General features: G+C 39.3%; 1 long non-coding RNA gene across 1 annotated transcript in view; it reads left to right on the plus strand.

Moving 5' to 3' along the window:
• LOC132657190 (uncharacterized) overlaps nt 1-24,792 on the plus strand; it is a 190,648-nt gene extending 165,856 nt beyond the window's left edge. Inside the window, exons 4-5 of the long non-coding RNA XR_009594985.1 lie at nt 22,684-22,726; nt 24,353-24,792. This is a non-coding gene — a long non-coding RNA (uncharacterized LOC132657190). The remainder of the gene's footprint in view (nt 1-22,683; nt 22,727-24,352) is intronic.
• The last annotated feature ends 747 nt before the right edge of the window (nt 24,793-25,539 follow it).

Raw genomic sequence — 25,539 nt, forward strand, 5'->3', positions numbered from 1 at the left:
TTTTCTCCACATCCTGCTAATACTTGTTATTTCTTGTCTTTTTGATAGTAGCCATTCTAACAGGCAAGAGGTGATACCTCATTGTAGTTTTAATTTGCATTTACCTGATGATTAGTGATGTTGAGCACCTTTTCATGTACCTATTGGCCATCTCTATGTCTTCTTTGGAAAAATGTCTATTCAGATTTTTTCTAAGTTCATTGACTTTTATTTATACATGATAAATGATTAAAAATTCTTATGTGTCATCTGCTAAAACAATGGATGCCATATTTAATTTATTTATTTTTAAATTAATTTATTTATTTTAATTGGAGGCCAATTACTTTACAATACTATAGTGGTTTCTTTCCATATAGACATGGAAGAATGTCTATTCAGATTTTCTGCCTAATTTTTGAATTGAATTGTTTTTGCTGTTGAGTTGTATGAGTCTTTTTATGTATTTTGCATATTAACCCCTTATTATGTATTTTGGGTATTAACCCCTTAACAGATATACCATTTGCGAACTTTTCTCCCATTTGGTCAATTGTCTTTTCATATCGGCTTCCTTTGCTGTGCAGCTAATGGTAACTTATTAAAAATAAGTCAAAATGCTGTTGCCTGGGAGTTTCAAAAGGGTAAACTCCCCTCCTAACAAAGAAAAAATTGGAAAATTTTATAAAACAGTACTCCAGTTTTTTATCTATGAAAGAGAAAGAATATCATTCTTTTCTCCACCTTCAATAATTCAATGTATTTGTTGGCTTAATAAAATAGTTCCTATCATTTTTGCTCTGTTTTATTATTAAGTTCCCAACAAGCATGTTACTTGCTTTACTTATATGACAAGCATAAATGGGTACACATGCCACATCCTTGTTGTGAATAAAGTGCCTTGATAACAATAATAGTGGGGAAGATAACAAACATGCCATAAATACTCATTTAAGTGATTTAAACCCAATGCCTATTGCTCTCCAAAAGCAACTTTGGGAAATGTGTTTCAACCCCTAGTGAATGAACTATATTTTAAGACATTATTAACCTTATTTAATATTAGCTATTTCTCTCATGTATTTTTAAAATTATTAGGTTTATTTCTCTTATGTTTAAAATAACTCCCTTTTATGACACACAGTTTTGTTTTAAGGATATGTTATCAACAATTCACTATGTTTTTCAGTAGGTTTAGAACCACTGCTGGAAGAAAAAGAAAAAACACTATCCTTCACTCTGTCTTTCCAGTGAAAAAAATAAATAAGTAAATATTAGAAATGTCACTTTGGTGAGGTTATTAACAACCTTAAATTATAGGGAGGTTCCCCTAAAAGGAAAAAGGAATGATAAAACACGTCTACTTGAAATGGCTTCATAGTTTAAGCAAACAACATGGTAAAAAAAGAAAAAAGAAAAAAGTCCCACCCAGCAGGAAATGGTAAGAACAGCCTTAAAATATTCCAGAGAAATAGACTATTTCAACAAAAAATTAGGGGAAAAAAGTCAGCCCTCAACATCAATTGAGTTTTGATGGAGACTGTCAAAGACTTGGACTGGAAAAACATACTAGAGAATCTCAGATTTTTAAACAACACTGGAAAACACAGTTCCTAGGAAAACTAATGCAGATTAATGCATGAAAAGAAGGTAAAGATGCTGATCATATTTTAAGTATAAAATTAAACATTGTTACAACATAGCTAATTAATTTATTCTAATATTATTAAAATGCACTCACTAAAAACATATTTCCAGATCTCTATACTTCACATCTAACCCATGCTGGGTACTATTCAAATTATCTCTTCAAAAATTTCCCCTTACATCTCAGAAAAAGTTCTTAACTTGTAGTAGCTTTTCCCTAACTTTAGTATCAAGTAATAATCAAGAAATATAAATAGGATATAGTCATGGGAGTTGATATAATGGAAAAAACTGGTAAACTCCCCTAATGGAGAATCAAAAAATTGAAATAATTGGGGCCTGTAAATTTAGTTGAAATGTTTACATTCTAGTTTCTAGTCAGTGACCTTAGATAGGTTATTTAACTCCTCTGAACCTCTCTTTATATATGAACTGGGACTAATGATATTCACTTTATTGGTTTTTAAGCAAGATTTAAGCAAGATTACATATGTCTTGCTTAGAGCATGGTAGATGCTCAATTAATACTTAACTTTCTTCCATTTTTATGATTAAGATAGAGCTTGAATTAAAACTTGGATATCTTAAAATGCGGGCCAGTGCTCTTTTCCTGTAGCTAGAGGGCCATCCTGAGAAGGAGGCTGGAGAACGTAGATTTGTCTAAAGAAAAAATTTTAAATAACATTTATTTATTTGTTTATTTTTTTATTTAGACTCCCCAAGTGACTCAGTGGTAAAGAATCCACCTGTCAATTCAGGAGATGTGGACTCGATCCCTGGGTTGGTAAGATCCCCTGGAGAAGGGAATGGCAACACACTCCAGTATTCTTGCCTGGAAAATCCCATGGACAGAGGAGCCAGGCAGGCTATAGTCCATAGGGTCACAAAAGAGTCAAACACAGCTTAGGGCCCACACATTTATCTCCTTATTTATTTTTGGCTATGCTGAGTCTTCGTCACTATGTGGGCCTTCTCATTGCAGCGAACTGGGGCTCCTCTTCCTTGCAGTGCGCAGGCTTCTCATTGCAGTGGCATCTATTCTGGAGCACTGGGCTTCAGGAGCTGCAGCACGTGGACTCGGTAGTTTCCACTTGGCAGGCTCTTGAGCTTAGGCTCAGTATTTGTGGTGCAACAACTTAGTTGCCCCAAGGCATGTGGAATCTTCCCCAGACCAGGGATCAAACCCACATCCTCTGCATTGGCAGGCACATTCTTATCCTCTGTACCACCAGGGAAGTCCTGAAAAAAGAAATTTTAACCAAGTTTAGAGTGTTCAGATAGACAATATGATAAGCAAGGAGAAGATCCCTATGAAGCAAATGTAGAAATAATGCTTCAGGTTTCTGTACTCCAACATCTAGTGCCTCATAGGAATCTTTATTGACATACAAGTACCCTAACACTTGTCTTGCATTTTAATCATTTATAAGATGACTTCTTATAAATTTCAAATTTTCTTAATAAAGCCTGGTATCTTGTTTTTCTGATTCTTATAATATATGCAGTTGAGACACTTTATTTTACAAATTATACAGGTAATAGTTAAGGGATTAGTGAACATTTGTATAGAACATTGCCACCTTTTGCTTAGATTTTAATGAAAAGATATATGTTTTAAGCAAACTATTTGGAAATATATTTTTACAGAATTCAGAAAGGGCTAGGCAAGAGCTATCACAAATATATTTACTTTTATTTAACAACTCTGTTAGTGGTTGTGTAAGCAGATAGGGTAAGGGGTCCCAGGAGAAAGAGAACCAGTCATGGCTTTCTCGACAATAGAAAAGCAATTTTTGGTCGAAACCTTTATGTGATCTGAGTCTGGCCCTGTGCAATGCTTGCCCTTGAATAGGTGTCAGTAATTAATGATATTAAAGGAACAAAAAGCTGTTTGTCAGGCAAGAGAAGGAATGATAGTAAAGGTAATATATCGATTGTAAAGACTCCCAGTTCTGTTTCAGTGGAAAGATTAGCCTGCAGGGCTCAACCACCAGAACAACCAAACCTAAGGGATGATGATGTTGGCCTTTTTTGACCCTCATGGTTTCAATCAACTAAAGCCTGGACTCTATCTCCCACCCAAGCCCCTCCATGAATATGTGTATACCCTTAACATTGCTGCTCAGGAAGACACTATTTTGGAAAAGACCCTCATGTTCTTCTTACTACAAGTGATAAATTCTGCCTTCTCCCAGTCTTTGGCTTGGTTGTGTTTTTTGGATAGATGCCCACCATCTAGAGTTGAACCCAGTTTTAGGTAATAGTTGGACAAAGTATGATCTGATCAACTCAAAAGGATTTCCCCTCCTATTTCTGAAACTGTTCAGCCCAGATTGGGACTGGGTTGGGATTTTAACCCAGCCAAAACCTGGACTGGGAGTTGAACACACTTTAACTGAGACCTAGCATACCTGGTCTCAGGACTTAATGAAACTCGGGATCTTGATGATTCAACATAGAAAGAATTTAGACAGAGACAAAGTGATAGGTAAGAAGTAGATTTATTTGGAGAGAAATACTCTCCACAGAGTGTGAGCCACCTGAAAAGGCGGGAGCAGCCCCAGGGTATGTAATTGTCAGTTTTTATAGGGGTGGATAGCTGGCACTAACGGTAAAGAATCCATCTGCCAATGCAGAAGAAATAAGAGATGCAGGTTTGATCCCTGGATCAGGAAGATCCCCTGGAGAAGGGCATAGCAACCCACTCCAGTATTCTTGCCTGGAGAATCCTGTGGATTCAGGAGCCTGGCAGGTTACGGTCCATAGGATCACTAAGAGTCAGACACGATCAAAGCCACTTAGCATGCTTGCATGCATGCATGCAACCAGTGGGTGGGGTAGTCTAGCTATTTTAGGAAGTGGTGGGGATTTCCAGGAATTGGGCTACCATCCACTTTTGAACCTTTATGGTCAGCCTTGGAACTGTCATGGCACCTGTTGGTGTGTCATTTAGCTTACTGATATGTTACAATGATCATATTACTGAGGCTAAAGGTCTAGTGGAAGTCAACTCACCTGCCATCTTGGACCTATTTGGATCTCATCGGTTTATGTCTTGTCCTTGTGCTATGTCATTCTTTGAAAGATTGTGCCCTGCCCCCTTCCTTCCTGTTTCGTTTCTACTTACTTAATTTCTGGAGAATGCTCTGAAAAGTGCTACTATTTTGGCATCAACTAGGTAAGTTTAAATTCTCAGTCTTTGTCCTATGATATGAAAAGCATAGTCACTGATGATGATTATTCTTACTTAAGAGGTCATGCTTGATAAAACTAATATATCCTAAACAGCAGTCTAAAGCTTTACCATACTTACTGCATGTCAACACTCATTGATTCCCATGAGATCTGTATTATTGTTTTCTTTATAGATACCTTTTAAGAATATGGCTCTTCTTCTATTATCTCCTTTTTACAGTTCAATAAATTTTAACTTATTAATACATAAAAATTCACAGTTTGATTGGAACAGAGATGAACTAGAAACTCTAACTAATGACTCCAGATCCATGCTATAATAAGATTAACACTATATTCCTGAAATGGTTAATACATATTTTTTCCTCTAAGGCAATTTATCTTCTAGGGTTGTTGTTGTTGTTGTTCAGTAGCTAGGTTGTGTCCAACTCTTTGAGACCCCATGGATTGCAGCACACCAAGCTTCCCTGTCCTTCACCATCTTCCAGAAAGTTTTTTTTTTTTTTTTTTTGTGAAAGTGTTAGTCGCTCAATCGTGTCCAACTCTTTGCAATACCATGGACTGTAGTCCACCAGCCCCTTTTGTCCATGGAATTCTCCAGGCAAGACTACTGGAGTGGGTTGCCATTCCCTACTCCAGGATATCTTCCCAACCCAGGGACTGAACCCAGGTCTCCTGCATTGCAGGCAGATTCTTTACCATTTAAGCCACCAAGGAAACCTCACCATCTCCCAGAGTTTGCTCAAAAGAGTCAGACAATACTGAGTGACTAAATCACCACTACTTCTCTTGGATGTTCTGTCATTACAGAGACTCAACTTGATGAAACTGAATGCTTCTTTTTCTGAAATAATTTTCTCTTTCAAACTGACCCCTAATCACTCTGGAGTGGACTTTTCCTTCTTCCTCCTCTACTACATCCTGTCAGTCACGTAATCTTTTTAATTAGTTAACTGATTCAGTCTTTACATCAGTTCAGTTCAGTCGCTCAGTCCTGTCCGACTCTTTGCAACCACATGAATCGCAGCACGCCAGGCCTCCCTGTCCATCACCATCTCCCGGAGTTCACTCAGACTCACGTCCATCGAGTCAGTGATGCCGTCCAGCCATCTCATCCTGGGTCATCCACTTCTCCTCCTGCCCCCAATCTCTCCCAACATCAGAGTCTTTTCCAATGAGTCAACTCTTCGCATGAGGTGTCCAAAGTACTGGAGTTTCAGCTTTAGCATCATTCCTTCCAAAGAAATCCCAGGGGTTGATCTCCTTCAGAATGGACTGGTTGGATCTCCTTGCAGTCCAAAGGACCTTCAAGAGTTTTCTCCAACACCAGAGTTCAAACGCATCAATTCTTCGGCGTTCAGCCTTCTTCACAGTCCAACTCTCACATCCACACATGACCACAAGAAAAACCATAGCCTTGACTAGACGGACCTTAGTTGGCAAAGTAATGTCTCTGCTTTTGAATATACTATCTAGGTTGGTCATAACTTTTCTTCCAAGGATTAAGCGTCTTTTAATTTCATGGCTGCAGTCACCATCTGCAGTGATTTTGGAGCCCAAAAAAATAAAGTCTGACACTGTTTCTACTTTTTCCCCATCTATTTCCCATGAAGTGATGGGACTGGATGCCATGATCTTAGTTTTCTGAATGTTGAGCTTTAAGCCCTCTTTTTCACTCTCCTCTTTCACTTTCATCAAGAGGCTTTTTAGCTCCTCTTCAATTTCTCCCATCAGGGTGGTGTCATCTGCATATCTGAGGTTATTGATATTTCTCCCAGCAATCTTGATTCCAGCTTGTGTTTCTTCCAGTCCAGCGTTTCTCATGATGTACTCTGCATAGAAGTTAAATAAGCAGGGTGACAATATACAGCCTTGACGTACTCCTTTTCCTATTTGGAACCAGTCTGCTGTTCCATGTTCAGTTCTAACTGTTGCTTCCTGGCCTGCATACAGATTTCTCAAGAGGCAGGTCAGGTGGTCTGGTATTCCCATCTCTTTCAGGAGTTTCCCCAGTGTATTGTGATCCACACAAAGGCTTTGGCATAGTCAAGAAAGCAGAAATCTATGTTTTTCTGGAACTCTCTTGCTTTTTCCATGATCCAGCGGATGTTGGCAATTTGATCTCTGGTTCCTCTGCCTTTTCTAAAAGCAGCTTGAACATCAGGGAGTTCACGGTTCACGTATTGCTGAAGTCTGGCTTGGAGAATTTTGAGCATTACTTTACTAGCATGTGAGATGAGTGCAATTGTGCGGTAGTTTGAGCATTCCTTGGCATTGCCTTTCTGTGGGATTGGAATGAAAACTGACCTTTTCCAGTCCTGTGGCCACTGCTGAGTTTTCCAAACTTGCTGGCATACTGAGTGCAGCACTTTCACAGCATCATCTTTCAGGATTTGAAACAGCTCAACTGGAATTCCATCACCTCCACTAGCTTTGTTCGTAGTGATGTTTTCTAAGGCCCACTTGACTTCACATTCCAAGATGTCTGGCTCTAGATTATTGATCACATCATCATGATTATCTGGGTCGTGAAGATCTTTTTTGTACAGTTCTTCTGTGTATTCTTGCTACCTCTTCTTAATATCTTCTGCTTCTGTTAGGTCCAGACCATTTTTGTCCTTTATCGATGCTGTAAAGATCCGATGCTGTAAAGAGCAATATTGCATAGGAACCTGGAATGTCACGTCCATGAATCAAGGCAAGTTGGAAGTGGTCAAACAAGAGATGGCAAGGGTGAACATCAACATTCTATTAATCTGTGAACTAAAATGGACTGAAATGGGTGAATTTAACTCAGATGACCATTACATCTACTACTGCAGACAGGAATCCCTCAGAAGAAATGGAGTAGCCATCATGGTCAACAAAAGAGTCCGAAATGCAGTACTTGGATGCAATCTCATAAACGACAGAATGATCTCTGTTCATCTCCAAGGCAAACCATTCAATATCACAGTTATCCTAGTCTATGCCCCAACCAGTAACGCTGAAGAAACTGAAGTTGAATGGTTTTATGAAGACCTACAAGACCTTTTAGAACTAACTCCCAAAGAAGATGTCCTTTTCATTATAGGAGACTGGAATGCAAAAGTAGGAAGTCAAGAAACACCTGGAGTAACAGGCAAATTTGGCCTTGGAATGCGGAATGAAGCAGGGCAAAGACTAATAGAGTTCTGCCAAGAAAATGCACTGGTCATAGCAAACACCCTCTTCCAACAACACAAGAGAAGACTCTACACATGGACATCACCAGATGGTCAACACCGAAATCAGATTGATTATATTCTTTGCAGCCAAAGACAGAGAAGCTCTATACTGTCAACAAAAACAAGACCAGGAGCTGACTGTGGCTCAGATCATGAACTCCTTATTACCAAATTCAGACTTAAATTGAAAAAAGTAGGGAAAACCGCTAGACCATTCAGGTATGACCTAAATCAAATCCCTTATGATTATACAGTGGAAGTGAGAAATAGATTTAAGGGCCTAGATCTGATAGATAGAGTGCCTAATGAAGTGTGGAATGAGGTTCGTGACATTGTACAGGAGACAGGGATCAAGACCATCCCCATGGAAAAGAAAGGCAAAAAAGCAAAATGGCTGTCTGGGGAGGCCTTACAAATAGCTGTGAAAAGAAGAGAGGCAAAAGCAAAGGAGAAAAGGAAAGATATAAGCATCTGAATGCAGAGTTCCAAAGAATAGCAAGAAGAGATAAGAAAGCCTTCTTCAGCGATCAATGGAAAGAAATAGAGGAAAAGAACAGAATGGGAAAGACTAGAGATCTCTTCAAGAAAATTAGAGATACCAAGGGAACACTTCATGCAAAGATGGGCTCAATAAAGTCTTTACATAGGTCCTGGATATGCCCTGTGCCCCTAAGCACGGGTCTGGGAGCTAGAAGTCTCTTCCCCCCCTAGGCCCACAGTGAGTGGATTTCAAATTCTTATTTAATGTCTTTCACATCCAATACTTCCTTTTCATTTCCACTAACCATATTTTAATACAATTATGATCTTGGGAGGATCAGACCTTTGCAAGAGTTTTCTAGCTCATGGTCTGTCATCTTCTAGTCTCCCTGCTCTTCCCCAGTCTGAGCCCCCATCCATTGTGCCCCATCTAACCATCCTATTCACTACCAGCAGAAGAATCTTCCTGAACCTTGCTTTGCAATGTTGCTTCTTTACCCATATGCCTTTAAAGCCTGCTATTGCTGGAAAAATTATGTTCAAAGACATTAAACAACTTCTTTTTATTTTATTTATCTATTTATTTTTGGCTGCACTGAGTCTTCATTGCTGTGCACAGGCTTTCTTTAGTTGCGGTGCAAGGGCTACTCACTGAGGTGGCTTCTCTTGTTGCAGAGTATAGGCTCTAGGCATGTGGGCTCCAGTAATTGTGGCTCGCTGGCTCTAGAGAACAGGCTCAGTAGTTGTGGTGCACGGGCTTAGTTGCTCTGAGGCATATGGAATCTTCCAGAACTAGGGATCCAACTCATATCCCCTGCATTGGAAGGTGGACTCTTAACCACTGGACTACTAGGGAAGTCCAATTGCTGCTTCTTTACCGATTACAGTTCTAGCATTGCTAGGTTCTTTTCACCCCTAGGTAAAAATTGTTGAGATACACAAGAATTACCCTTGCTTTTTGACAGCATCTAATCCAGAGCAAAGCCCTGCTCCTTTGGACCTTCCCCCAAATCACTAGCACAAACCTAAGTCCTTTTTTTTTTTTTAATTTCAACATTTTATTTTATTTTGCTTTATTGCCATGATGTTTTTTTTTTTACTTTACAATATTGTATTGGTTTTGCCATACATCAACATGAATCCACCACGAGTATACACATGTTCCCAATCCCAAACCCCCCTCCCATCTCCCTGCCACACACACCATCCCTCCGGGTCATGCCAGTGCACCAGCCCCAAGCATCCTGCACACTGCATTGAACCTAGACTGGCGATTCATTTCATATATAATACTATACATGTTTCAATGCCATTCTCCCAAATCATCCCACCCTCTCCCTTTCCCACAGAGTCCAAAAGACTGTTCTATACATCTGTGTCTCTTTTGCTGTCTTGCATACAGGGTTATCATTACCATCTTTCTAAATTCCATATGTATGCATTAGTATGCTGTACTAGTGTTTTTCTTTCTGGCTTACTTCACTCTGTATAATAGGCTCCAGTTTCATCCACCTCATTAGAACTGATTCAAATGTATTCTTTTTAATGGCTGAGTAATACTCCATTGTGTATATGGACCACAGCTTTCTTATCCATTCGTCTGCTGATGGACATCTAGGTTGCTTCCATGTCCTGGCTATTATAAACAGTGCTGTGATGAACACTGGGGTACATGTGTCTCTTTCAATTCTGGTTTCCTTGGTGTGTATGCTTAGCAGTGGGATTGCTGGGTCATAAGGCAGTTATATTTCCAGTTTTTTAAGGAATCTCCACACTGTTCTCCATAGTGGCTGTACTAGTTTGCATTCCCACCAACAGTGTAATAGGGTTCCCTTTTCTCCACACCCTCTCCAGCATTTATTGCTTGTAGACTTTTGGATCGCAGCCATTCTGACTGGTGTGAAATGGTACCTCATTGTGGTTTTGATTTGCATTTCTCTGATAATGAGTGATGTTGAGCATTTTTCATGTGTTTGTTAGCCATCTGTATGTCTTCTTTGGGGAAATGTCTATTTAGTTCTTTGGCCCATTTTTTGGTTGGGTCGTTTATTTTTCTGGAATTGAGCTGCAGGAGTTGCTTGTATATTTTTGAGATTAGTTGTTTGTCAATTGCTTCATTTGCTATTATTTTCTCCCATTCCGAAGGCTGTCTTTCACCTTGCTTATAGTTTCCTTTGTTGTGCAGAAGGTTTTAACTTTAACTAGGTCCCATTTGTTTATTTTTGCTTTTATTTCCAGTATTCTGGGAGGTGGGTCATAGAGGATCCTGCTGTGATTTATGTCAGAGAGTGTTTTTTAAAACCCTTTTGCTGAGACATCCCTTGGTTCTCCATGGTGTGTGGTCTCCCTCTTTGCAATAAATTAATAAACGCAAACTCCTTCAACCGTAGGTGTGTTCCTGGTTGTCTTTGAATGGAGGGCATTGATAGATCACATGAATTCTCATTTTATTGAGCTTCTCAACTGAATTCAAAAGAAGTTGAGAATCATTGCTATTAATACAACCAAGCTATTCTTTATGTTTTCCTGTAAACAAGTTATATGCATTATTACCTATCTAAATCCTTTCTGTCTCTTGAAGCTCACTCATGCTCCCCTTCATCACTCAGGGCCTCAGACCCTGCCATTGCACATCACTTCCTCCTTCACTGAACTCATACCAGTGCACCCATTTGGAACTAAGTGCAAAACATTTCATTGCTTTCTCATCCTTTAACATTGCTTGGACCTCCTCTACTTACAAATTGTGGCTATTCAACATCAGACTCTCCAAAGAAGAATCAATTCTAACTGATATCAACAGAAGAATCTTCCTGAACCATGCTTTGCAATGCTGCTTTTCTGGGATAACTTTGATGGTTGCTATTGCTGGGAAAATTAAGTCCCAATATTTCAGCCTGTGAGGAATGAACAAATTGGGCTGTTCAATATCAGATCTTTGAAAGCAAGAGATAGGAAAGAGAGCATGTACAGGAAAGTCAGGTCTCTGCCAGGGCCAAACCTAGGAAGAGACCCCCAAGAAGGCTCCAGAGGACAAAGAGGAGAGGCAAAACCTGGCCTTGTTTACTATTAAGGAGGAAGAAAGAATGAAAGATAATTAACAAGTGCTTGTGCTCCTGGCAGGTTTATCATCAGACGTACTTGAATAGCCTTAGATGTTGATTTCATGTCTTTCTGATGGTTTTCTTGATATTCTGTTTTGAAGAAAGCATAAATATGATAACTGGTCTTTTTGTTTTTAACCCTCTTTTACCCCCATTTATTTACTCATTTTTTTCACTACACACATGTTTTGAGAGCACTTTCTGTGTGTGAGACACTGTGCTAAGGCCTGGAGGCACAAAATCCATCAAGAAAGACAGGCCCCTGTTCTCATTGAAAGCCCACAATATACTGGATGGAAACAGACATTTAAATATTAGATTGCTCTAAATTATGCTAATTATAGGACCAGGGATAATTGGACTACATATGAAGGATTCTTGGAAGAAACAACTTTAAATGGACACCTAACAGATTAGAAGGAGCTAGTCATTTTATAAAATTGTAGTGAATCATTTAATATAAGTGAAAGTCACTCAGTCGTGTCCAACTCTTTGTGACCCCATGGACTATACAGTCCATGGAATTCTCCAGGTCAGAATACTGGAGCGAGTAGCCTTTCCCTTCCCCAGGGGTTCTCCCCAACCCAGGTCTCCCACTTTGCAGGCAGATTCTTTACCAGCTGAGCCACAAAGGAAGCCCTGATATCTACTACTTGCTCAAATAAAAATTTTCAAATACCAAGGTTTAAGAACTTATTTTCTAAGGACTTACCTCCTCCCTTCAATATGCTCTGACAGTTATGCTAGCTGTGACAGTATGCTAACTGCCTACTTTTAAGACACAGCACTATTCTGTCTCTCCAACATTTGTGTTCTTTGCATCATGTTATGTGAGTGCATCTTTCTGTCCTACAAAGCATTCTGTGTTGCAAGATCTTACAAAGTTTTCTTTGGTGGGAAATATCACTTATGGCATGGTGTCAGATTGAAAAATGTATCCTCCATTGGGGAATACCATGGCATATCACGAGTATTGCCTTCACATATTCCCAGAAGCTGCTGCAGGTCCTGTGTATTATTGATTAATTAACGTTTTACCCAATACTGTACAGACTACTTGGGTAGCAAAAAACAGGAAGGCAGGGTCCATGTCTATCCTTATCTATAGCAGTATGGCCTCCTAACACCTAGCGCCATTTCTTACACTACATCATAATGCCCACAATATAAAGAAAATGATAATACCCTTATGCAAAAAATTGGAGAGAATGTAACCAATAGTATAGAAAAGCAGAAGAGGGGTAGAAACATATAACCCAAGGGTGTTGAATTTTACTAGAGATAAAATGATGGCAACTTGAAATCATTCATGCGTAATGATCCAAAATTCTTGTGGTTTCAGAGAAGGTATACAGAAATAAGTCCACATATGCTCATATTTCGAATGAGAAGAACTTGTGGCTAGAGGAGGATTACTGACTGAGACATGATCCTTTCTTTAAGCAGCCTCCAGTCTAGCTGAGAAGACAAGGCTCAAGAACAAGAAACAAGCTGGTAGCAATTAAGTGCGAGGCGTGAGGTGCTGAGAGCCTTAGTTGTGACAGAGGCAGGAGAGAAAGAACATGCGTTTCAGATTTAGTGCCACACCCTTTTATATGCAGGGCTCCCTGGTGGCTCAGATCGTAAAGAATCCACCTGTGATGCAGGAGATCAGGTTTGACTCCTGACTCAGGAAGATCCCCCTGGAGGAGGGCACAGCAACCCACTCCAGTTTTCCTGCCTGGAGAATCCCATGGACAGAGGAGCCTGGCGGACTGCAGTCCATAGGGTTGCAAAGAGTCAGACACGACTGAAGTGACTTAGCACACACACCTTTTATATGCTTGGTAGCAATTGTATCTATTTAGATGACTAAACTCCGACAGCAAGGACAACTTTCACATCAAATGTCTTACAGAGTCTCCTAACCTATGAGGTAATTCTAGCTTCTCTATAACTTCCTCCTGTAGGTCACTCATCTACATCCTCTACTAACCTTGGGGGTTAAAACTCTTTGGTGCCAGCTTTTCCAGAGTGTGCCAGTTTTGCTGGCTTCCAAACCTCTAGCCTTGACACGGTGATGGTCGAGGCCTGTGGCATATATCGTTTCTCTTAACCAACTTACTGAAACATGATGTATTCCTGTTTAGTCCTTCTGCTGAGATGAGTTCTTGGCCTGTCCTTTCCAGCCTACACTGTGTGTTATTATTCCTGCCCCCTTGTACGAATTACCTATTGTTGCATAACAAATTACCCCAGTGCATAAAGTGGCTTAAAGCAATGAACATTTATTATCATACATAGTTTCTCAGGATCAGGAATCTGGGAGAAGCTTAGTGCAGTGGTTCTGATTCAGTGTCTCATGAGGCTGCAGTCAAAGTGTCAGCTGGGGCTGCAGTCATCCAGTGGCTGGCATGGGGCTGGAGGATGCACTTCCCAGCTCATTCACATGGCTGTTGGCAAGAGGCCTCAGGTCCTTGCACATGGGCCTCACTATAGGATTGCTCATGGTATTAATACTGCAGCTGGGTTCCTATAAAGTTAATGATATGAGAGATAAAGACAGAGAGAGAGAGAGAGAGAGGCAGGGAAGGAGGGAAGCACTGCCTCTTAGGACATACACCATTAGTTCCACCTTATTCTGTTCATTAAAAGTGAGTCACTCAGTCTAGCCAACACTCAATGGGAAGGGATTACACAAAGATGTGGATATCAAGAGGTATGAACCATATGTGGTAGTTTTATAAAGATACCACTTTATTAAGTGACTCCTCCATTCTTCATTTAAAATAGTTACCTTAGTTTTCTCATATATGTATAAGTTTCTGATGAAATTAAAGTGAATTCTAATCTGTTTGCCTGTGAAACTATATGAAGTCAGTATTTTATATGGTAGACTCAAAATAAGAGTTCCCTTTTCCTCCTACTTTTCGAGAGCGAAAATGTATGTGTCTTTCCCCCTAATATTGTCTTCCAGTGAAAGCTGTAGTTTACAATTTTGTAAGTATGTCAGGATAACAGCACAAAACATTCCTTAAACTCACCATGTCAAGAAGCAAATGGAGAACTCTTTCTCCTTCTTGCTGCCAACTGAAAATATTCATATCCAAATCCTTCACCACTTAGCAGGCCAAACCAAATTCACTGTAAAAGCGAGCATTTGCCAAACATTTTCTTTGTTTACTTACATCAAGTAAATAATGAACTGTATTAATGTGAACATTTGTTCATTTCATAAATAATTGAAATAATTCAGGGCTTGAGCCTTCAATGTTTAGAGGAAGCAAGAATTCAGTAACTCAGATATATTCTACTGTTGCCATGGTTTGACATGTGGCAAGATTCCTTTAAACCAGGTATAAATTGGAAATGAGAAGTCAAGGTCATGGCCTCTGTCATTCAGGAATTTACAGCTGGTGAACACTTTAGAACTTGGTTCCTGAAACCATACCTGTGGTCACTAAGAAAACAAAGACTGGTCTGATATCCCCTTCTTCTAAGGAAGCAGTGGAGATTTCACTTTCTTAAATGCATGCCAACTTGGACAGCAGTGAAAGGATTGTCTGATGAAGAAATAATGTTGAAATACTCACGATGGTTGCTCCACCAGAAGTCATCTGCATTCATAGATTTGGACATAGATCCCTGGTTGTGTGTATGAATAGAAAGAAGACAGAATTGTACTCCAGTCTCAGTTCCATCACAGCTGTATTAACTTCAGTAGTATTTCTGACCTTAGTTTCCTTAAAAGTGAAATGGGAAAAATGAAGAAGTATACTTGTAAATTTGTTCTGAGGACAAAATATGTTAAAAATACTAGTAAAGGGGTTGACACGTAGACATTCAGGAAATGCTGATTCTTCTTCCCTTTGTGTCCCATTGAAGTGTTCTGGAAATACCTCTACCAGAATGCTTTTTCATGTAACAGCTGTCTGATTTGGTGTCTGTGCTGGTGCATCTGGTGTGGAGGGACGGTTTTCTGTCTTCTCCATGCAGGACATCAGATTGTTAACTGTATTCTGGAGACTTAAGAGAGAATTGTGCTGAATATTTAAGTACTCCCTGAAGTCAGTGCATGATTTAGGAAATTATGTATATTAGAATGTTATGCTGCAACATGATACATTAAGTCCCAACGAAGCTGTGGTTCCTGGTTCAGACTGTATTAAGTTTCTCTGCTTAAATTTTATTATAGTGTAGATCATCGATATCAAGTGAATCGAGCCAACTATGAAAGCATCACTAATAAGAGAAACACATTTTAATGTATCGAGAAACCACTCTGAAATTTTACACAAAATACATCACTTATTTCAGAGACATTTGCTGGAAAATTGCTAATGTTGACCTTTATATTAATTTATGTTTACCGAATGCTTTGCAGTCACCTTTGTTTCCCATCTCCAAGGACTGTTGATAATGGATCAAATCAAACCATCATGCATGTAAGAATTAAAGATTTTAAAATTTTAAAAATAAAAAAAAATAAAAAATAAAAAATAAAAAATAAAAAAAAAGACTTTGCTGAGATGGAAGGTACCATCACACCACACACCAAGTGAAAATTTAGGATAATCTGGTCTGTGGTATTTTGTAGAGTCCCTTCTGCTGTCAAAATGGGCCAAGCTCTAGTCTTGAACCTTTTCTCAAATACTTTATCCTCCATTAATTGAGAACAATTAGTTATTGTCTCCCAAACTTCCTTCACTTTGCCCACAGAGCCAGGAAGAAGAATCAGCACACTCTTTGCACCTTTTACTCCTTCCAAGCCATTTATTTCCACTGGAAACTTTCTCTCAACTGCCTTTTCTTACTAGAACTTAATGTACTCGACTCTCTCCTTGTCATATCATCTTGATTCCCTTGTCATATTCTTACTTGATACGCTCAGCCTTTTCCATCTCACACCATTCAAGTTCACAAAGGACTACTCTGTAAGCCACAACTCAGTTTTGAAATGTATAATGATAGATATGATAATGAAGATAATGTAGTTATTCATGATGAAAATGTCTATCTTACCCCTATAGACCAGGAATTTATGAGGAAGTCTGGATAGAACCTGATGCTGCTTAGTGAACATGCAAGAGGAGTGGATAAAGTTAGGTGATATTTCTAGTTAAGGTCTCTAATACCGTGTCTCTAAGCAATGATTGCTTGATGCCCTTCTTCACCAAATACCATGCTGCTAAGAAGACTAGATATTCAACCAGTTCACAGGAGACAATATAGACAATAACTCTCCTGAAGGCATGCAGAGCTTCTATAGTACTTTTTGCCTTCCTCTTAATAGGTCCTATGCAGACTTGAAAAAATGGGATATATTCTCTAACTCTAGCCTATCTTTCTTTACTTAAACACAATATGATCATTTGGGCTTAGGCATTCTTATTTATGACTTCCTTGGTGGCTCGGATGGTAAAAAAATTTGCCTGCAATGCAGGAGACCTGAGTTTAATTTTTGGATCAGGAAGATCCCCTGGAGAAGGGAATGGCTACCCACTCCAGTACTCTTGCCTGGAGAATCCCATGGACAAAGGGGTCTGGCGGGGTATAGTCAATGGGGTTGCAAAGAATCGGGCATGACTGAGTGACTAACACTTAGATTGGATTCTTATTTATAGTCACCTTGATAAACCTTAAGTATTCCTATATTACCTTCTATTTGAAAGTAACCACATCTATTGATGGTTATGCCATGTTATTTTTCAAAAATTCATCATGAAAGGGTGTTCATCATCTTGCACCCCACCTCACATTCTCTAAACATACTTCTAGCCTGAGTGTTAGAGAAGGCAATGGCACCCCCACTCCAGTACTCTTGCCTGGAAAATCCCATGGATAGAGGAGCCTGGTAGGCTGCAGTCCATGGGGTCACTAAGAGTCGGACACAACTGAACGGCTTCACTTTGACTTTCACTTTCATGCATTGGAGAAGGAAATGGCAACCCACTCCAGTATTCTTGCCTAGAGAATCCCAGGGATGGGGGAGCCTGGTGGGCTGCCGTCTATGGGGTTGCACAGAGTTGGACATGACTGAAGTGACTTAGCAGCAGCAGCAGCAGCCTGAGTGTTATTATAACAACCAGGCCCACACAAGCATAACGTGACAGCACCTTACAACCACTGCAATTTGTTGCTTTCTACATCAGGAAATTTTGCTGTAGCACCTGTAGGAAACTGTTCGGCTAAAGTGTGACTCGTACAAATCTGGAACTGCAAGGGATTAACAAAACACAGGACAAGAATTGGTAGAGAAGTAATACTCTCTTTCTCCCCTTGGGTGGACAATTATGGCTGAGTTCCTCAGACCATTCCCAAATGATAAGATCACACTGGTTGATTTGCCATGTTTCTTAAAAAGAATGTTGTTTCCCCTCAGTTGATAAATATAAGATTTAGGAGTATTTTAGTTATGCCCATTGCTATAATACATTGGCAAGTAGATATGCCATCATGACTTTAAGAAATATTTTATCAGTTCCCAAATCAATATGCATATTTTTCAGAATATTTAAACCAATCAGAATATTTGGACTATTAAATAAACACAGCATGAGAAAAATTTTAATGAGAGACATTAAGTAAATCAAATGCTGAATTGCATGATTCTCTCTTTTCAGTGTTTTGGCATAAAAAAGCAAAAAATTGTGAAGTCCCTGATGGTCCAGTGTTTAGGACTCTGTGCTTTCACTGCCAACAGCCCATGTTCTATCCCTGGTCAGGGGATACCCCAAGTGGAGTGAAGTGGCAAAAAAAAAAAAAAGATGAAAATTGAAGATTTGCCCTTAGAAATGTATTATTTTTTTCTCTTTAAATAATGGAAACATGTTATAGAAAACAGTAACAAAGTAAAATTACGGCAGTAAAATATAAAAAGTATAAAAACCCTAGTACATGACATGGTCTTTGATTTTTACCTCAAAATGATTTCCCATTTAATACCTTCCCTTAAATATTGATATAAAATCAGGGGTCAACCAAACATCTTGATAATGCTAAGGAGTTGTACTTTAAATGAAATATGCAAACACTTATTTTCATTTTCTAATCTTAACTCAGAGAAGATAGAAAATACAAGTATTCAGTCCCCAAAGAAATATTAACTCATCAAACTGGGCTGCTTTGGAATAAAAAGACCTACATGTGTGCCCTGTGAACTTAGTTAATATAACTATGAGTACTGTAATTTTTGCATTTCCTGATTTGTACTAAAATTGCAAGTATATTAGTTTAATATTTTATAGGGGGTTTGGAAGACTGCTCTTGAAATTTTCAAGGTATAGGGTTGTTTTTCTTCTGGAAGGAGAAACCCAGCATCTGACAATAATTCTCTGTAATCTTTTACTTGGCCAAAGGCTCTGATTGGTTATAGACATGGCTTTTCCTCACACACAAATTGAACAATTTCACAAGTAAAGAGGCTTCACTTTTTTCCTGTTTTGTTCAAAATAGTAAAAACTATGCATCATACCCTCCTTTTGTGTCTGTCCTAGAGACCCTAACATATTTGATCTAATACCAGACATTCCAATTAGTTACCCAGTCATCATAGTTAGTGTTTTGTTTTTTTCTTTTTTTAAATTTTTGTAGGATCTTAATTCCTCAACCAGGGACTGAACCTGGCTCTGGCAGTCAAAGTGCACAGTCTTGACCACTGGGCCACTCAGGCATTCCCCATAGCTACTTTTTAAAAGGTATGGGGGGAAAGCTACTTTTTGATTTTTACTTTTATTTTCATTTATTTTTTGCAGCATTTATTCCCAAGCCATAAATTTCTGTTTCTTCAGTTTCTTATGGGACAACTTTTTCTTCCGTGCAGCCTCCTCTTCTGGTTTAGGAACCATCTGTTCTTTTCAGTAATGATCATCTCAGTGTGTCAAGAAGAGCTCACGTACAGGTTGATCCTATCATGAGCTCTGTAAGTGCTGCACCGCATCTTGGGTGCTTTGTTCACCTGGATATTCTCAATAACCAGAGAATCTACACCTAAGCCCTTAAGTTCAGCATTATTTTCTGAATTTTTGAACACGTGCAGTAAAAATTCAGTACTCTTTTTGGGCCGCCCACTCTGCAAGCCAGCCCCACTGCTTGGCTTGTGCACACCTGCCAACTCCACCATTGTAATGATGGAATGTCACACACTGCTTCTTTAAAGTGACCTCCTTCAGATACTTGGTGGCTTTTCAGATATGCATACCCTTAATGGCCTGAGTTTCATGCAGTTTCACATGTTCTTAAAGTGAACATTAAGATTTGAACCTCTGGATTTGCATGATTTTGTGGTGTTTCCTGGGTCAAGTGAATAGCATGTCAATTTTAGAGGTCACCTCAAGCCACTTATGAGAGGAAAAAGGAAAAGTTACTTTTTAAAGAAACTTTTAATTTTATTTTGGAGTATAGCTGTTTAACAATGTTGTGATAGTTTCAGGTGGACAGCAAAGGGACTCAGCCATACATATACATGTACCATTCTCCCCGACATTCCCCTCCCATCAAGGTTTCCACATAACCTAGAGCAGGGTTCCCTGTGCTATACAGTAAGTCTTAGTTGTTATCCATTTTAAATATAGCAGTATGTACATGTCCACCCCAAACTCCTAAAAAGGGAGAGTTTTGATCTGAATACCTAGAGTGCTTCATGCCTTGCAACAGTTCCACTGACATTATTCTTTGTTCTGTGTGATGTTGTTTGTCTTTGTTTTTGTGACCTAGCACATCCACAGAGCACTCTGTTATTGACTATAGACAAAACTCTTCTCAAATAATAAACATTATCATAATTGTAAATTATTTTGTGGAAATAACAGGTTTATGTTTAGATGCATAGACTGCCTACATAAACCTCTTTCTCCCCAAAAATGTATGTAATTTTGTTTTCACATGGTCATAAGAAACAGTAAACTTCTTGTTTATTTTTCACAGCAACATTCATGGACCTTACATTTTGGCTATATTTATTAAATTACCTAGAAACTTCCTAGAAATCAAAAATTCAATTAAAAATTCAAGAAGGTATACAAATGATTTTTATAATTATCGAGGGCTGATTTTAAAAACAGTACAAAACAACTGGAGTAGCTGGCACTTACTAAACACTTCTTTTTAGGCATCTGTGACAAATAATAATTAGGCCTCCACAAATACTCTCTCTATATTGGTCATTTTCATCAGCATATTATAATGTCTACATCCATTAAAAAACAGCCTTTGTGCCTTTTCCCTCAAGATATTGATACTGTCTTTTCCTTTACTTCCCTATAAACACCTTTTAAAAAAAATTTTTATTGGAGTATAGTTGACTTACAATAGTGTGTTAGTTTCAGATGTATAGAAAAGTGAATCAGCTATACATATACATATATCTACTCTTTTTCTTATTCTTTTCCCATATAGGTCACTACAGAGTATTGAATAGAGTTCCTTGTGCTGTTATTAGTTATCTATTTCATAGATAGATAGATAATAATATCTATTTTATAGATAGATAGATAGTATCTATCGTTATTAGTTATCTATTTTATACATAGTAGTTTGTATATGTCAATCCCAATTTATCCCTTAAAAACATCTATATACTCACCATCTTCACTTGCTCTCCTCGTATTCCTATTTTCAAACCTGTGTTTAACCCCTCTAGTCGGGCTTTTGCGCTTCCCGGATGATGCTAGTGTTAAAGAACCCGTCTGCCAATACAGGAAAGATAAGAAATGTGGGTTTGATCCCTGGGTGGGGAAGATTCCCTGGAGGAAGGCATGGCAACCCACTCCAGGATTCTTGCCTGGAGAATCCTATGGACAGAGGAGCTTGGCAGGCTGCAGTTCATAGGGTCGCAAAGAGTGGGACATGGCTGAAGAAAGTTAGCACGCACACAGTCAGGCTTTCATTCTTCCACTCCACTAAAATATACACTCTTTAAGTCACTGTTCTTGCTGAATCCAGTGGTTTATCTTCAGTCTTCATATCATTGTACCTGTCTTAGAGCAGCATTTGACAGTAATTGATCAAGCCTACCTTTTGAAAATTTTCTTCTTTTGGCTTCAGAAACATCATACATCTGTTTTCTCTTCTATGAAATTGTGTTTTTTCCTTTTTCCCCTAGTTTTTCTTATTCTTCCTGGCCTCTAAAATTTTAAGAGTCCTAAAGTTGATCTTCACTCAGATTTTAAGGTTTCTTTGTTATTGTTTACATAGAGTTAAGGGCTCTGTGGTATGGAGATCGTGATTCTCAGAGGGAGAACTTTTCAACCAGGGGACATATCAAGAGTCCAGTTGAACAACTATGGCTGCTGTTTGGGCACTTTCAGCTCTTAGAGTCCAGGGACCAGTCAGCAAGATAAGGAGTCACTATTCTTTTGCAAAGGTAGGACTGGTTAGAATATGCGAGGAGCTCAGGTAATCCACTTGGGCAGACCCTCGGTACTCCTTTGACCAATCCTTTTTTTTCCTAAGATTTTTTTTTTTTTTTGATGTGGATCATTTTTTCAGTCTTTAATGAATTTGTTACAATATTGCTTCTGTTTTAGTTTTTTGGCTGCAAGGCATGTGGGATCTTAACTCTCCAACCAGGGATAGAACCTGCACCCCCTTCATTGAAAGGCAAAGTCCTAACCACTGGACAGCCAGAAGAGTCCCCTCTTGAGTAATTCTGATGGTAAATTGAATTTGTTATTGTTGTTGAGTCATTAAGTCATGTCCGACTCTGTGACCTCATGAATTGCAGCACGCCAGGCTTCCCTGTCCTTCACTGTCTCCCTCTGTTTGCTGAAACTCATGTCCATTGAGTCAGTGTTGCCATCCAACCATCTCATCATCTGTCACCCCCTTCTCCTCTTGCCCTCAATTTTTCCCAGGTGTAGTAACTCTGACCAGAGAAAGATATGGTAAGCAGTGCGCAGATACCTGAAAAGAAAGGGTCTAGGTCATGTCAGGTAAACCATCGAGACCAGCAGAGCTGCTAGCTGAGGGTGAGGGGATCTGGAATGTATAGGAGAGGGGAGATACAGCCAGTGTTAGCTGTGGCCCCGTGACCAGCTGCAGCAGTGAGAACTGTCGCTTGTCTCACTAACCTTCCCTTTCCGAATTTCCCTCAGGAAGAAAAATTCATGAGGAGCTGCTTCGGAAGTTATGCAAAGAGTAAGAAATGCAGGGGATGGGTTATGGTGACTCTGACTTATTTCCCCAGCTTCTGAGAATGCTGCTGGAAGATGATCCTCAGCTCTCAGCCTTCTATAGGAATTTCCTCAGAGGAAAACTGCCTTGCCCAAGGTCATGACTCCTTTCCAGGATAGCTGGTATCCTGTGATCCATCAGAGTGGGAATATAAAGGTCTGAACCCATGTTCTAACTCAGGACAGTTCTGAAAGGCTGTCCCAGCTGCACAGCTACATGTGGGGTCAGCTGAGGCTTCACTGGGACTGCATTGCAGCTCAGCTTCTACCTCTGCCCGATCCTACTTCATTCTTTTCTCTGCCATGAGTATTGATCCTGAACACACTCCTCAGTAAGCTTCCCACACACTAATCTCCTTTTCAAACTCTGCTTCTGAGGAAATCCAATATTCTATTGTCTCCAGTATCCTGAACTCACTACATGCTTGTAACCAGGCATACAACTAATTACAGTTCCTCAACATGCCAGAAGGATCCGTACATGTCCTCCCTGCCTCAAGGACCCAGGACATTTTGGTCAGGCCCACTCACATTCGTGGTCCAAGACTAAGCTCAAGACAGTTTCACCACCTCCTTGAAGCCTCCTCTAACCCCACTGCCACTCCCAACATGTGTTCCTCCAGAAGCCTGTGCCTCCTTTGATCACATATTTCACTGTACCAATCTGGAATTATAGATTTACTTGTCTGTACAAGACTGAGACTTCCTTAAAGTCAACATTTGTCTGGTCTTTCATTTTTGTATTCTAATGCTAATAACAGGGCATCTGATAATGATGGGCATTCAATAAATGTTTTTTAAATGACTGAATGGAATAGAGACTTTTCTCTATGTCACAGGCAAATGTTTATGCAGTATAGATTTGAAAATATAGATTTTGGAGCCAGCCTGTCTTGTAATGGAGACCTAGCTCTATATTTAATTAGAGCTCTGTTTAAATAACCTTGGGCAAATTGCTTAACCACTCCAAGCCTCATTTCCCTTAGGCATAAAATGGAAATTATAATAACACCAATTTTATAAGGCTGTTATAAGAATTAAAACAATAATCATAATGGGTATGATATTATGAAATACCATTTTCATTTGTTGCAGCCTACCATACTGCAGACAGAGTGCCAAGGCTTTTTTTTTTTTTTTAATTGGGGTATAGTTGCTTTACAATGTTGTGTTAGTTGTGTTGTGTACAACGTTGTTGTCTACAGCAAAATGAATCTACTATATGTATACATATATCCCCTCCTCTTGGGCCTCCCTCCCAACCCCACCCCTCTAGGTTATCACAGAGCACCGAGCTGATCTCCATACACTACACAGTAGCTTCCCACTCACCATCTATTTTACACGTGGCAGTACACATATGTCAATCCCAGTCTCCCAATTCATTTCACCCCCCTCGCAACCCCACCCCTTGTCCACACATACATTCTCTACATCTGTGTCTCTATTTCTGCCCTGCAAATAGGTTGATCTGTACCATTTTCCTAAATTCCACATATAGGTGTTAATATATGATATTTTTTTTCTTTCTGACTTACTTCAGTCTGTATGACAGATTCATTTCACCTGTAATTCTCATTCAGTCTTCCAGACAAATCTACAGAGTTAATGACAACACCATTAAGATCAAAAAAAAAAAAAAAAGAAGAAGAACAGCAAACTTAGACTCACAGATGATATTTAGTTTATCTAATATGCACAGTGTGTTCATGAAGATAGGCTATGCCAAGCTGCCCTAACAAATCAACCTCAAAATTTCAAGGGATGAATAAATAAAGGTTTACTTCTTACACATACAATGTATACTGTCAATCCAGTGGTTCTCCTGGGTACCTTCATTCCAACTTTTCTTCAGGGTTATAAGACTGTGTCTTGCATCTATGCCATCTTGAATATATGGCTTGCAGTTCACTGCAGCAGGAAAAGACTGACCTGTGGGAGGATGGTGGCTGCATGTGGGCCTTTAAGTACATCAATCAACTGGCATACATCCTTCTAACAATAGCATATTGACCAGAACTACTCATGCGGTTTTACCTGACTTCAAGGAATCTGTAAAATGTGATGAGGGAACATAAGGCTATTTAGTGAATAATACATGTTTCTGCTATACCTGGCTTGTAGGCCAGATTCAAAATGGTGATATGTTTGCCTTATATGGGGGCTTCCCTGGTAGCTCAGTGGTAAAGAATCTGCCTGCAATGCAAGAGCTTCAGGAGACGTGGGTTCGATCCGTGGGTCAGAAAGATCTCCTGGAGGAGGGCATGGCAGGCGACTCCAGTATTCCTGCCTGGAGAACCCCATGGACAGAGAAACCCGGAAGGCTACAGTCCATAGGGTGGCAAAGAGTCAGATACTACTGAAGCAGCTTTGCACGCACACACGTGCATGCTGTATATGCTCCAAAGCTAGGTTTGCTAGATAAAGTACAGGACACCCAGGTCACTCTGAATTCCAAAAAATTAATATTTTTAGTGTAAGTATACCCCATGCAATGTTTGGAACATTCTTGTAATAAAAAAAAATAGCCATTTCCTAATCTGAAATTTTGATTTTAATTTGCTAAATTTGGCAACCTAAGGCCATAGGTTTCACACATGACTAAAACTTGGTACTCTTTTCAAGTAGAGAAGTACTTCTTCACCTAAAGTTATTGAAAAATGTTTAGCTAATGAGGACATATTTGCAGATTGAAATTTGTTAGTTGCTCAGCTGTGTCTGGTTCTTTGCGACCCCATGAATGGTAGCCTGCCAGGCTTCTCTGTCTATGGAATTCTC

Source organism: Ovis aries, chromosome 9 (assembly GCF_016772045.2).
Source record: "Ovis aries strain OAR_USU_Benz2616 breed Rambouillet chromosome 9, ARS-UI_Ramb_v3.0, whole genome shotgun sequence".
NCBI classification, from domain to species: domain Eukaryota; kingdom Metazoa; phylum Chordata; class Mammalia; order Artiodactyla; family Bovidae; genus Ovis; species Ovis aries.